Below are 13,072 nucleotides of genomic sequence, written 5' to 3'. Positions count from 1 at the left end.
CCCTGCCAAAGTGTCACCCACTGGATGGTGAGCTGGGAGTTCTCCTTCTCGTAGGAATGAGAGGGGTGGCTGAGCAGAGCCTCCGTAGGATCCCAACACTGGGAGGCTAGGGCAGGAGAGGACGATGCCTAAAGGAGAGGACGATGCCTAAGACAGGAGGGGACGATGTCACCATGTGACGCCAGAGAAGTCACCAAGAATCGGATGGGAACCTGCAACCCCACAGCCTGCAGCCAGCCGTGGGCGCGCACTTCTCTGGGTGACACCCTGCGGCCCGGCGCCCTCGGCAGTCTGCAGGCGTGGGTTCCTGGGACGGGAAGGGGACGGCGGGCTGCTGCATTTTTCTCCCCGGAAGCTGCGCCTGGGCTTGGGAAGAGCCTGGACAGGATGGAGGCTGTGGGCTCACAACTGAATGGGCTCAGATGTTTAACTAACATCTGAGAGAGAAGAAGCTTTAAACCAGATGCTGTTAGAGGGAAATGCCTGACGGAATTGTTTACTGGGTTAAAGGGAGTGAAATTTAGTTTTCTTGTTGCCAAGCAGGAATGAGGGCCTGTCAGAGAAATGTCTGGGCAGAGATGAGAACAGAATCACATGTCTGCACACAGCGGATTGAGAGCTGGCATCCCACACCTGCTCTAAGACAGACAGATTGACATCTACGCACCGAGCATGGAACTCAAACAAAAGGACAGCAACCGTCACAGGATAAAGAAAGAAGGAGTTAATAAAGAAGCAAACACGAAGGACCAGACCTCCCCAAGCCCCAGGAAAACTCATCCTAGATCTGAAAATGAGACCAAGAACTGGCGGTTTGAAAACAATAGCAAGACGAGCAAACGTCTGGCGAGATTAATCAAGAAAAAGAGAAACCACAAATACACGTTAGGAACGAGAACATAAGTTCTCACTGCAAATAGGAAGACGGAAAGTTAGATATTATAGAGCTGCAGGTATCATTTCATGCCGATAACTTGAAATTCTAGAACAATGTTTTGAGAAACATGGTCTCCTGATGCTAGGTTCATCTAGTAAGTGTTTCAAGTGGACAAACATACACACATATAGCCTTAGAGATTTATCACCATGATCTGCATCGCAACCTGTTTCAAAGAGAGTCTCGCTGAGATTAAATATGTGCTTATAACCCCCTGCTTCCTAAATATATGCGGGAAAAGGAAGGGAACGTGTGGGACGTGTGGGCCAGGCCGTGGAAGAGTTTTTGTGGCCTTGATCCTGGCTCTCACCTGGATGTTATTTATTTATTTATATTTACTTTTAAAGTTTTTTTTGACGTGAACTATTTTAAAAGTCTTTATTGAATTTGTTACAATATTGCTTCTGTTTTATGTTTTGGTCTTCTGGCCGCGAGGCATGTGGGATCTTAGCTCCCCAACCAGGGATTGAACCTGCACCCCCCGCACTGGAAGATGAAGTCTTAACCACTGGACCGCCAGGGAAGCCCCGTATAATTTAATCAGACAAAAGCAAGTTTAATTTGCTTTGATTTTGGAGCAAAGGCAACAACTTGGTCACCCACGGCAGCTAGGAGCCAAGTGGTCCACCCCCAGCCCTGCTGCAAAGGAGGAGCACAGAAAACCAAACGTAAGGCATGGCCTCAATGAGGACAATGGGAAAGAAAAACATCTCTTTTCGATAAAACCAGTTTTTACATCCCTCTGTCCAAACAAGCTGCCCTTTCGCAGCTGGCCCCTTCTCCTCTGCCAAGGTCCCAAAGCCATTTCCCACTCTCCTTCAATGACCCAAGCTGAAATTCTACCTTGTCTTCCAAGATTTAATTGGAGTGAAAATCAATTCATAAAGCTTCCTGGATCCACCATCTCCCCAGATCTGAACTCCCTCCCCCAGGTGCCCCAGCATCTCCACGATGCCTCCTGAAGAATCCTTTCCAGGGGTCCTGGGAAGGATGGCCTGGCCCTTCCTTAGGGCAGAGGTTCTGTCGTGCTATTTCTGAATCTTTTGTCCTGCCTTCCTACTTAGGTGTGCTGAGTCCAGTTACATGATATCCACCTCAAGCCATTTTCTACGTGTTCTAGAGAACATGTGTTTGCCTACGTAACTAACAAGAAGGACAGGCCACATTGGAGGCCCAATTCTTTGGGGCTCCCTAAAGATGCCAATATCTGTACTAACAAGAAGAATGGGCCACATTGGAGGCCCAATCCTGTGGGGCTCCCTAAAGATGCCAATATCTTTACAGAGTAAAGAAAAGCCCCCTTGTCAGTGCAGACTCTGGACAGAGCAGCCTATGTGGTGTGGTACAAGGCCTTGGGACACCTGACCCAGACTCAGATTTGTTGCTAACTTGTGGACATGACCACATGCAAGTCATTTACTCGTGGGCTGTCTCACCTTTCTGTACTGAGGTATGAGGAACTTTGGGGTACACTAAATGCTAAGGTTCCTTCAAACCCCCCAAATTCTATGTGGACTCTATCTATTGATGTATCTATTGATCTGTTTCTCTATCTGTAGATCATACATGCTTTATGTTAGTTTCAAACTGCATGTTTCCCCCTCCAGACATCTGTAACCAGCTGATAACCTTTCCGAGGCTCCCAGAACATTCCGAGATGAGTGCCCACAGCCGATGAGCCTGTGGACACTCTGGGATGTTCCCAACCAAGCAGGCCTTGCCCATTTCTGAAAGTGTGGTTGACAAGGATGGACCAGGAGAACAAGTTAGGGTCAGAGTTGGTCTGAATAACTTTGGATCACGTAGAGATGAACCCCAGCAAAAAAGGCCATTAAAAATGTAAACAAACAAAGTACCAGAACATTCCAAAGGCTTGAGGAATCCATCTGTGCATGTGATTTTCACTAATTTGAGGTGGAATGAGGGAAAGCCAAAGCTACTATAGCAGAAAACCATACAGAGTCACTATTTCAGAACAGTTTATATTAAAGTAAGGCATTTGACCACAGAATGATCTCACTTATATCTGCTTCAATTCACCTAATAAAATACTGAAATCACTCTGTAATTTCCCATTCAGGTGCCTAACTAAACAGAAACTTTTCAGGGCAGACCCTTGCTTTCATGTGGGGGAGTCTATCCATTCCAAGGGACTGGCAGGGCAGACCAGTTCGTCCATCAAATGAGGAGGGAGAACCAGGTTGTCTTAAAAAATCTTTTTCTGGTCCTAAAATTCGTTGGGTTTTATAAACCTACATTAGCTTCTCTCAAACAATTCTTGTAGCATAAGAAAGCTTATCCTAACAGGTCTGGTTTTGAATCCCAACCCTCCCATTTACCAGCCGTGCAAGTGGCGGTGAGCTATGCTTCCTTGTTCTCAGCCTTCTCTTCTATGAAATGGGTACAAACAAACCCAGTGTTTAAGGTCGAGCACTGCAGACGGGCTTCCAGTAGCAGAGAGCTCCTCCAACCTCGAACACCCTCCAAAAGGCCATACCGGTGATTTCCATTTCCCCTTGACAGTCTGGAATTTTGTGATGTTCTGTGTTCCACTGGAGAGTTTCAGCACAGAATCTATGATCGTGCCAAGACTTCGCACTTCCAGCCTAAAGGTAAGTTCCGTTCTCCCCCAGTCTTTGGAGGCTGGGGCTGAGCTACAACACTGCACTTTACTACAAGTTTCCTGGAAGGCAGGACAACATGGGAATGCAGCAGGATAATACTGGCTATGTGAAAAAGGAAGGCACGTCAGTCCTTCAAGACGAAAAACATTTTGGTATCTCTGCTTGGCAGGGGCCTCATAGTGGGGCCCACAGACCAGCTTTGAGGAAGGGACATCAATGAAATTGTAAGAAAGTTTAGTGGATCCATGATGTATGCAAATTCTGGGAAAGCCACCCATAGCTTTCAGCAAACACACAAAGAGCCTCAATCGCCAAGGACCACAGCCACGCTCAGATGATCCAAGCAAGTCAGCCTGTGCCAGAGCTTGGTCTTTTCTGCAGTGCGTTATATCAGGGTGTGTATCAACGTCGGGAAAACTTCCTAACGAAGTTAACCCTCAAAAGGACAAACCAGGTGATGACTGCATCCTCCTGAGTTCAGTGACACAGCCCTTGTGTGATTCCCGGGGAAGAATAGAAAGTAAAAGTGCTTGACGGGGGAAGACTGGAGCAGGCGAGAGTCACCAATGGAGCTAAGTCTAGAAGGAGGTTTCATGAGAATAGAATATTCTGTTCTATTTCTTGCATCATCTCCAAGTGTCTCCTCCCTGATTGCCTATTAGCTGCAGGGAGAATAATGAAACAGCGATTATGCAGTGGACCAGGAGGGTCAACACCCACATCACCAGTGAGGGGCGCTGGACCTCGTGCCTCCCGATGGGGTGCCCTGTGCTGGATGCAGCACTCCCTATACAGGGTCCTTCCCAAAATGCATAACCCCCATCTACTCACGAGGAAACGTGAGGCATACCCCAAATGAGAAGCAACCTATTAGTTTTTAAAAGGCGGGGGTGAGGGGTTACTCTTAAAAAATGTCCATGCCATAGTAGAAAAAGAAAAGCCATAGGAATTCCAGATTAAAGGAGGCTAAGGAAACAGGACAACTAAATGCAATGCCTGATTCTGGACTGGATCCTGGACTGGAGTGAAAATGCTATAAAGGATAGTACTGGGTCAACTGACAAATTTGAATTCAAACAGTTGATCAGACAAAAGTGTTGCATCCGTGTTAAATTTACTGATGTTGGTAACTATACCGTGCTTTTACGGTTATGTAAGTGGATATTCCTATTCTTAGGAATTGTGCACAGAAAGGTTTAGAGCTAAAGGACTGAGTGTATGCAAGTAAACTTTCAAATGATAAAGAGAGAGACAGCGCGCACACAATAACACAGCAAAGGAGGGAAATATTAGCAGGTAAATCTGGCCATACAGGTGTTCTTTATACAATAATTTTTGGTAACTTTTCTGTACTTTTGAAATTATTTCAAAAAAGAAAACAGGGCTTCCCTGGTGGCGCAGTGGTTGAGAGTCCGCCTGCTGATGCAGGGGACACGGGTTTGTGCCCCGGTCTGGGAAGATCCCATATGCCGCGGAGCGGCTGGGCCCGTGAGCCATGGCCGCTGAGCCTGCACATCCGGAGCCTGTGCTCCGCAACGGGAGAGGCCACAACAGTGAGAGGCCCGCGTACCGCAAAAAAAAAGAAAACAATCATGTCAATGGGTTTTCCCCTAAACTCCCACTTAGATTAGACTTTTTAACTGTATCTGTGTAGGAAGAGACAGGATCAATATAACATTACCTTTTTGCATATTATCGCAAAACATCCCACTTGCCAAACACATGATAAGAAAATGAGTGTCTTAGTCACACAACCTGGAGAGCACTAGACCGAGGTGCTTACCTGAGTCCAAGACCGGCTTGAGGGCGTCCCAATCATCAGAATGGCACGCAGGTCCTGTCTGCACCGTGTGCTGTCTGGGGACCTTGGGCACTGCCTCTCTGTAGTGTCCTGACCGTGCAAATGTCCGCCTCCAAGGAGCGTCCTGAGTTTACTTAACCAAAGAAATAATATGTTTATTATGATAGTAGGAAGTCAGCAGATAATCACTGCGATTTCTTACATGAAATGCCAGACAAATGAAGGGTACTACGCACAGCAGAGTGACAGCCACGTGGTGTTTACCCGGTAAAGGTTCAGTGATAATGATGACGGAAGTGAAAGCGTGAGAGCTGACTGCACGCGGGGGGGGGGGGGGTGGGGGGGGGGGGTGGGGGGTGGGGGGGGGTGGGGTGGGGGGGTGGGTGGGGATAAGCTGCCCTGCCCTCAGTCTGTTTAGATTGTACACAAAGGTGATGCAACGGCACCGGGACCCACCAGGTGTTTAAGGAAAAGGGCTGTAGCTGCCTAATCCAGGGGTAGGGAGGGGAGCTTAGTGAACAGGTAGCACCCATCAGGTGGAGAGAAATGGGTCAAGGATCAGAAGACAGGGGTGAAACCCCAGAAACGGCCTCCTCCTTTCTCCTTCCTACGCTGCTTCTCCACTTATATCTTCAGGTCACCTCCATCCTTACAAATCTGGACTACTTTAAGAGTCAGAACAACCAGATAAGCTACTAACGCACCTGAATCACATTCCCTTGGGTTACAGAAAACAAGTTCTGATAAACTAGTCACACAATCCTGTCCGGCACAAAGCAACCTGTGACTTATGGTCATGCATTCATTAATGGTCTTTTATTCAACAGACAGGTCCCAAGGGTCCTCTATGTGCCAAGCATTGTCTAGGAGCTGGGAACCCAGAGATGACCCGAAGAGGCAGACTCTCTGCTCTCATGGAGCTGACAATTTAGTTTAATGGATTAAATGACCGTATCACCTTATCCCTCATGAATGCAGATACAAGAACTCCTTAACAAAATATTTAACAAATTGAATCCAGTAATACGTTTTTAAAAACCATGGCCAAGTGTGTTTTATCCCAGGGGCACAAAGCTGATTTACCACTAAAAATATTATTCAGTGTAACTCACCATATTAATACACTGAAAGAGAAAAGTCATATGAGATTCTGCACCTATGCCGAATCTCCATTTAACAAATTGATTTGTTAAACCATTTAACAAATTGAGCACTCATTCATGAGTAAGACTCTCCACAAAGTGGGAAACAATGAGAACACCTTTAACCTTTTTAAGATAAAAAGCATCTCTGAAAAACCTAAGACTATCACCCCACCTAATGATAAAGAAACAGAATGCTTTCTCCTACGATCAGGAACGAGGCCAAGGGGCTCATTTTGACCATTAGTTCACACCGTACACAAACACTAACTCAAGATGGATCAGACCTAAACATAAGAGGTAAACCTGTAAAACTTCTAGGAGAAAATGTTTGTGATCTTGGGTTAGGCCAAGGTTTCTTAGAATACAAAAGCACAAATCATAAATGAAAAATAATTGATAAAATCATTTCATCAAAATTAAAAACGTTTGCCCTTCAAAAGACACTATTAAAAAGTTTAAGGGACTTCCCTGGCGGTCAAGTCGTTAAGATTCCGTACTTCCATTGCAGGGGGAATGGGTTCGATCCCTGGTCGGGAAACTAAGATCCTGCATGCCGCACGGTGTGGCCAAAAAAGAAAAAAAAAAGTTTAAAAGCAAGGCCTGGACTGGGAGAAAATATTTGCAACACATATATCCAACCAAGGACTTGTATCCAGATTATATAAAGAATGCTTACAACCCTTTAACAAGAAGGCAACCTGAACTTTTAAAAAAATGGGCAAGTGACTTGAGCAGACATTTCGGCAAAGAAGAAATACAGGGAACAAGCCAACGAACAGATGCTCAGTATCATTAGTCACTAGGAAAATGCAAATTAAAACCACTATGAGATACCGTCACACACCCATTTAAGTGGTTAAAATCAGAGAGACCAACAATACCAAATATTGACAGGGATGCAAAGTAACTGGGACTCGGGTCATTGCCGCTGGGAATGTGAGGGACAGCTTTATTTGGAAAACAGTTCGGTGGTCTCCTTAAAGATGCCCATGCTCTAAGACTCAGCAACCCTGCTCCTGGGTATTTACAAGAGAAATGGAAACACGTGTCCACACCGAGATTTGTCTGTGCAAGTTCATGGCAGCTTATTCAGAACAGACAAAAACCTGTGGATGGATCGACAATGAAACACCTCCCAGCATCGGATGATTCACGCAGCAGTGTGGCCACGGGCGAGAAGGAAACCCAGCTGGTGGACCTCAGGGAGGGTAATTCAATCGTGAGCGTTGGGGGCCAAAGATCTTTTCTCAACGTTCTTGTTCTTGGGATTTCTTGATGAGCCTGCCCCTCAGAGCGGGGCTCCCTCCCCCTGCCGCAGCAGTGGACCGCTGTTACTGGACACTTTCCAGCCTGGGCTGGGCTGGGCTGGGGCACCAGGCTATGGGGAGAGGGGTTCTCTGTTGCTGGGTTTGGGCTTCCGTCCCCATGTCCCTGCATCTCAGGGTGGGGTTTTCTCGTGGCCCTGCCCTTCCCAGTGGTAGGAGATCTCTGACAGCCTCTACCTCCCGACGAGGGGCAGAGGGTATCTGCTCCTCCAGCCTCAATGAGTCTCCACCTGTGCCCCGGGGGGGACAGGCTTTGTAGTTCTTTCCACAGTGGCCGCAGGCTTTTGTTCTGTCAGGAGAGGTTTGTGGGTTTCAAGGAAGCTTTCTCTGCCCTTCCTGCCTGCCTCCACTCTTCCTGTGAGCGCACGGGGAGGTCCCTGGGGTGGACCCGTGGAGTCTCAGTACCAGCGGTTCTCTCCCCTTCACCTGCCTGCACTGCGCCTGCAGCACTTGGCTAAAAGTTCCAGCTGAGTCTCCTGACCCACCGGGACCGCGGCCCATCTCCTCCCCGGCTCTGCCCTGTGACCCCGTCTCTTGCTCTCCTTGGAGACCTGTCTTTCTTAGATTTCAGGCGAGGCTGTCACCCTATAATCTCCGTTCCTTGATGGGCTTGGAATCATTTTGTAGACTATCTAGATTTCTCTTGTTAGGATGGCAGTGTGTCTCTTTCCAGCCTTCTGTGTCCTAAGGGGAAGCCAGAATACCTAACTTATTTATTCTAAGAAACTGGAGGGGATCGGGAAGTGACAAAATGTGAACAGTCGGAAATACTGGGTAGTAGGAATACGAGCTTTTGTATTGTTCCTTGTGCTTTTCTGTAGTTTTAAAATTTCAACGATAAATATAAATAATATTTGTAAATAAATATAGACAAGAAATATTTATAAATAAGTACATATGACGCCAGTTTACAGGCAAAATGGACAGAGTGGCGGGTAATGTGGGGACCCACCTCCTTCGATTTGGGGCATCTGAAGTTGAGGGGGGCAGCCTTGTGGGACTGAGCCCTTCACCTGTGGGATCTGACGCCATCTCCGGGTAGGCAGTGTCAGAATTGAGTTCAGTTGTAGGACATCCAGCTGGTGTCACGGAGAACGCTCGGTTGGGGGCAACTCCCACACATCTGGTGGCAGAAGCGTCACAGTGAAGAGTTGTGTGTGAACATAAGGGAGAAGTGGGAAATGGGAGTTTTTCCAACACACCACCCACATCACATTTTCTGTCTGTAGCCATGTCCAGACCCAACCTTTGAAAGCTAAAGGTAAAGCTACAGGTAAAGTTATAGGCAATAATTGCTTGGAAAGTTTAACAGGACCAATTACATAAGACACCCACCAGCCAGTGTCAGTATTTGTATGTAGCCTCATCCTCTTCACCCAGAACCTGTACTTATCTAAGGAACAGGCAAGGGCTATTTACTTGAGGTTTGGGTTCCGCTCCCTGGGAACTGACTGGCTGCCTCCAAGAAATATTTGGTGACTTGGACTAGCTCCTTGCTTCCTTATATTTCAATCCAGAGTCAAAGTCACCTCGTCCCCACGACACACCTCCTGAACTTCTGTTTCGGTAGGCTCCCCAGACCCGGGGTCCATCCACTGCACATCTGAACTTCAGCAAGGTGTTTCCCTGGCTGTGACATCTGGCATCTGCTATCCCCGTGGGGGCCCGCAGCCTCTGAGGGAGTCCCCTGACACCGCCGAGCAGACCCACAACTGTCCCCCTCGAGTGCGTGGGGAAGGTGGCACCCGACGCCTGAGGGAGGGGTACCACGCTAAGATGTTAGCGGCCGTCAACGGGCAGATACTTTACAGGTGTGGGTGGATTTGGTGCCAACCTGAGTCAACTGCGTATACGTGCCCGGGAAGAGCTGACGCCATCTGGGCAGGCCGAGGAGTTCATAAAGTTAGTAAAGCAGATGAAAGGACGTGAGGTCCAGCTCTGCCCCCGCACATTTGCCCAGACTCACTTCAGTGAATTCCTTCCCAAGGGGGCTGCTTCCCATGTTTCTCTTTGCTGTCTATGTAAGTCAGGGTTCTCCAGAGAAACAGAAGCAACAGATCGCAGAGCCTGCTTCCTCTCTCTCTCTCTCTCTCTCTCTCTCTCTCTCTCTTTCCTTCTCTCTTTCTCTCTCTCTTTCTCTCTCTCCAGCCCGCTCTCTCTCCATCATGCGAAGACACAGCGAGTAGGCAAGACAGCCTCACCAGGAACTCAACTGGTTGCCACCTTGACTTTGGACTTCCCGCCTTCAGAACTGTGAGGAATAAATTTCTGTCATTTAAACCGCCCAGTCTGTGGTATTTTTTGTTACAGTAGCCTGAGCAGACTAAGACAAATAGATCTATTTAAAGAATACCTATTCTTTAAATAGGTATTGAGCATATAGGGAGCAGACACAGAGTGAAAAAGCAAACTTTGAAATGCAAGGCTTCCTCCTTTCGCAATCCATTCGGGCGCCCCTGAGTTTGGCGAACGCAGGCTCAGATGGGGGCTGTTTAACCTGGGGCCGTGGAAGGGACTCCACCGACTTTGCACTTGGGGCTCCCTCTGTACTTTTCTGGGAAGAACGTCTGTAGCTTTTATTAGCTTCACAGAGGGGCCAAGGCCCACAGGTAATAAGAACCACTTCCCTCGAGGTTCTGGGTGATACAGATACATAAGCTTTTGCCAGACATGCACCTTTCCCTGCAAAGAAATGACAGTTTTTCATATGGAGAGGGCTGATTCATCAAGTCCAGCATTCTCAACAGGGGGTGTATCTTCACTCCTGATTCAGAAACCAGACTGAGACACATCTTTGATTCCTAGAAGATGATCAGTGAGCCTTCAGATGGGGGACACACGATGCCTCTGGCAGAGACTGGCTTGAAGAGTGAAGGGAACACGAAAGGTACAATCTGGCTCTGACAGATGCTGCTGGAACCCTCGCTGGCAGCAAAACCTACCCAAACACGCCCCGTGGTGGTGTCAGGTCCATCTGGCTGCTGAAAGGAGGGCTCCACCCCTGATGCTCCTTCGATACAGGGTGACCTTATTAGAGGGACCACGTTCTGCTGATGTCTGGGGAGATGGCGCTGAAGCAGACAGGCTATCCTGCACAAACCACTCACCCTGCAGAGCCCACCAGCGTCCAAAGGCTGAGGTCAGCCTGTGGAGCACATGGCCCTTGCAAAGGCGGGGCAGCAAGGGAAGCGGGGGCCACTTCCCTGTCTCTGGATGGTTCTCAAAACAAGCTCTCTGCTGAGATTTCTCAGAATCATATCACCATTTTAATGACAGTGACAAAAATTGTGGTCTTATTTCCACATCATCTGTAACGTCTATTCCTTCAAGAAATGACATTCCCCAGCCAGTGCCCACAGGTTTTCAGAGGGTGTCCCCCCTCCGCCCTCAAACCACAGGGCTTCCAGCAAAATCTAATAAGGCAGAGAGGGGACAGAATTTGAAATTGCGACGATTGCTCCCAGGGCACTTTGAGAAAGGACTTCTCTGTCCTGTCAACCCATCTCAGGAAGCTTAACCCACAGCAGAAGGAGCTGCAAGGTCGTTTCCACAAGTGTCATGGCCGTCCCAGGCCCTCCTGTCCTAACAAGAGGCTGGGGTCAGAAGTGACGTTATCACAGATTGCTAGATCTCAGAGCTCCCCCTGGGAAGCCACCCTGCATCTCTTCAGCGCTGTGTACTCTGCAGGAGGTGGTTCCACTTCCCTTTTCAAATAGTCACAAAGAAAGCATCACACAACTCCTAAGAGACACAAAAGCAAGTGTCTGATAGGCGCAACAGTGGACCAAGTATTCAGGCAATTTTTAAAGTTTTGTCCCTATTTTATTCACAAACTTCCTCTTTAAAAAAAAAAGTGAATGAGCTTATAAATTCTAATATATACTATGGTAATGATAAAACAGGATAAAGGGTCAAAAAACACGATTAAGGGACTACCCCGGTGGCACAGTGCTTAAGAATCTGCCTGCCAATGCAGGGGACATGGGTTCGAGCCCTGGTCTGGGAAGATCCCACACGCCACGGGGCACCTAAGCCTGCGCGCCACAACTACTGAGCCTGCACTCTAGAGCCCAAGAGCCACAACTACTGAAGCCCGCGTGCCTAGAGCCCATGCGCCGAAACAAAGAGAAGTCACCGCAACGAGAAGCCCACGCACCGCAACAAAGAGTAGCCCCTGCTCGCCGCAACTAGAGAAAGCCCGTGTGCAGCAACAAAGTCAACGCAGCCAAAGATAAATAAATTTATTTAAAAAAAAAACAAAACACGATTAAAAGTGGAAAGTACAGGCTATACATTGTATGATTCCAACTCTGTGACATTTTGGAACAGGCAGAGCTATGGAGACAGTAGGCAGTGGCAGAAAGATCAGGGGTGGCCAGGGGTTGGGGGGAAGTGGGGGTGAACAGACAGAGAACAGAGGATTTTTAGGGAAGTGAAACCTCTCTGCATGATACTATAATGGCGGATATATGACATTACACATTTATCCAAAGCCATAGAAAGTAAAACACCAAGAGTGAACCCTAACGTACACTGCGGACTCTGGGTGATGATGTGTCGATGTAGGTTCGTCAGATACCCCCCGAGCTCTGGTGGCGGACGTTGATAACGGGGGAGGCTATGCAGGTGTAAGCGCAGGGATTATGGGAAATCCTTGGGCCAACCCCTCAATTTATTGTAAACCTAAAACTGTTCTAAGAAAATAAGTCTATTAACAAAAATAAAAGTGCAAAGCAGGATTAACAAGTCACATGAGGAAGTGTGTCCCTGACTCTGGGCTTCCTGGCAGCCAAGATGAAGGGCAAATCACACAGTGGTTCCCGGAGACCCCAACTTCACTTTGCTCAGAGTCACGAACAAGCGGTTCTGTGGGGCTCGTCCCTAAACCCCACAGGACAGAACCAGGCTCGGCAAAGCTACCTGTGTTCACGGGGCCCCAGCGGCTTTGTGGAGAAGCCACTCAGAACACTCCTGCCCCGTGGGCCTAACGAGGCGGGGCTATGGTCACGGGGCGCCAGACTGGGTATCAGAATTGGGCCCTGAATCCAGACGTTTTCATTAAACTGGGAGAGCGTTTGGGTCAATACTCGTCCTCTCTGGCCCTCAGTCCGCAGTAAAAGGGCCCTTTGAGATCAAGGCCTAAGAGGCGGACGGCCCCCACGTAAAATCAAGCCACGAACAGTGGGAGAAGCCCCCGCAGAGCTTCCAGAAGGGCCTTTGGTGCTGGCCTGGGACTGAGC

General features: G+C 48.2%; 1 protein-coding gene across 3 annotated transcripts in view; it reads right to left on the bottom strand.

The window, feature by feature from the left end:
* The window catches only part of DNAH17 (dynein axonemal heavy chain 17), a 163,113-nt gene extending 154,236 nt beyond the window's left edge, over positions 1-8,877 (bottom strand). For all 3 annotated transcript variants that reach the window (XM_032617880.1, XM_032617881.1, XM_032617882.1), the window contains exons 1-2: positions 8,785-8,877; positions 5,345-5,495 (exon numbers count right to left, since the gene is read on the bottom strand). The gene's annotated coding sequence lies outside the window, so the exon portion shown is untranslated. The remainder of the gene's footprint in view (positions 1-5,344; positions 5,496-8,784) is intronic.
* Between the last annotated feature and the right edge of the window lie 4,195 nt (positions 8,878-13,072).

This window comes from Phocoena sinus, chromosome 20 (genome assembly GCF_008692025.1).
Source record: "Phocoena sinus isolate mPhoSin1 chromosome 20, mPhoSin1.pri, whole genome shotgun sequence".
Lineage (NCBI taxonomy): Eukaryota > Metazoa > Chordata > Mammalia > Artiodactyla > Phocoenidae > Phocoena > Phocoena sinus.
This window is presented reverse-complemented; position numbering and strand designations above follow the sequence as displayed.